This window comes from Mandrillus leucophaeus, unplaced genomic scaffold, assembly GCF_000951045.1.
Source record: "Mandrillus leucophaeus isolate KB7577 unplaced genomic scaffold, Mleu.le_1.0 Scaffold272, whole genome shotgun sequence".
NCBI classification, from domain to species: domain Eukaryota; kingdom Metazoa; phylum Chordata; class Mammalia; order Primates; family Cercopithecidae; genus Mandrillus; species Mandrillus leucophaeus.
The window spans coordinates 1558806-1559900 of record NW_012102832.1 but is presented as its reverse complement, the minus strand read 5'-3'; the positions used below and the strand labels follow the sequence as shown (position 1 = coordinate 1559900).

Sequence of the window (1095 nt, the reverse complement as noted above, 5' to 3'; positions counted from 1 at the left end):
TTAATCCCAGCACTTTGGGAGGCCAAGGTGGGCGGATCACCTGAGGTCAGGAGTTTGAAACCAACCAAAGTGCTTTTAAAATAATACCCATGGCCAGGCACAGTGGCTCAAGCCTGTAATCCCAGCATTTTGGGAGGCTGAGACGGGCGGATCACGAGGTCAGGAGATAAAGACAATCCAGGCTAACACGGTGAAACCCCGTCTCTACTAAAAATCAAAAATACAAAAAAATTAGCCAGGCTGGAGGCGCGTGCCTATAGTCCCAGCTACTTGGGAGGCTGAGACAGGAGAATGATGTGAACCCAGGAGGCGGAGCTTGCAGTGAGCCAAGATTGCACCACTGCGCTCCAGCCTGGGCGACAGAGCGAGACTCCGTCTCAAAAAAAAAAAAAAGCCAGGTGTGGTGATGCATGCCTGTGGTTGCAGCTACTTGCGAGGCTGAGGTGAGAGGATTGCTTGAGTTGGGGAGGTCAAGGCTGCAAGTGACCCATGATTGAGCCACTGCACTCCATCCCAGGTGACCGAGTGATAACCTGTCTCAAGAAATACATATATTTATCTCTATATATACTCTATATATAGAAAAAGAGTGAGAATAGAGCAGTATTCAGAGTACTGTCCCCTTTGATGTTTGGTTTTACCTTCATATTTTTCCAGATAGAAGGATATTTTTTTTAAGGATCATATTTTTAAGGATACTAGAAAGACTTGCTTTTCATCAACCGAACTTTTGTCTCATTTTGGTATTAGAAACTAGAATTTTCCAGTTAGAAAACACCTTGCGGTATGATACTTATCACAACCTGCCCTTTCCTTAACTTCTCTAATTTCAGTGTGTGTGGGCAGGGGGAGGGAGGGTTAGTCTTGTTTTTGTTTTTTGCCAAGGTCTTGCTCTGTCACCCAGGCTGGAGTACAATGGTGAGATCATGGCTCACTACAGCCCTTACCTCCCAGGCTCACGCGATCCTCCCACCTCAGCCTCCCGAGTAGCTGGGACTGCAGGTGTGTGCCACTACGCCTGACTAATTTTTTAAATTCCCCCCCCCCCCAGATGTTTCGCTCTGTTGCCCAGGCTGGAATACAGTAGCACAATCT

The 1095-nt window shown here is 47.1% G+C and overlaps 1 protein-coding gene across 3 annotated transcripts in view; it reads left to right on the top strand.

Annotated features, from left to right (window-relative positions):
* FBXL20 (F-box and leucine-rich repeat protein 20) overlaps nucleotides 1–1095 on the top strand; it is a 182518-nt gene that overhangs the window by 133099 nt on the left and 48324 nt on the right. The window lies entirely within an intron of this gene.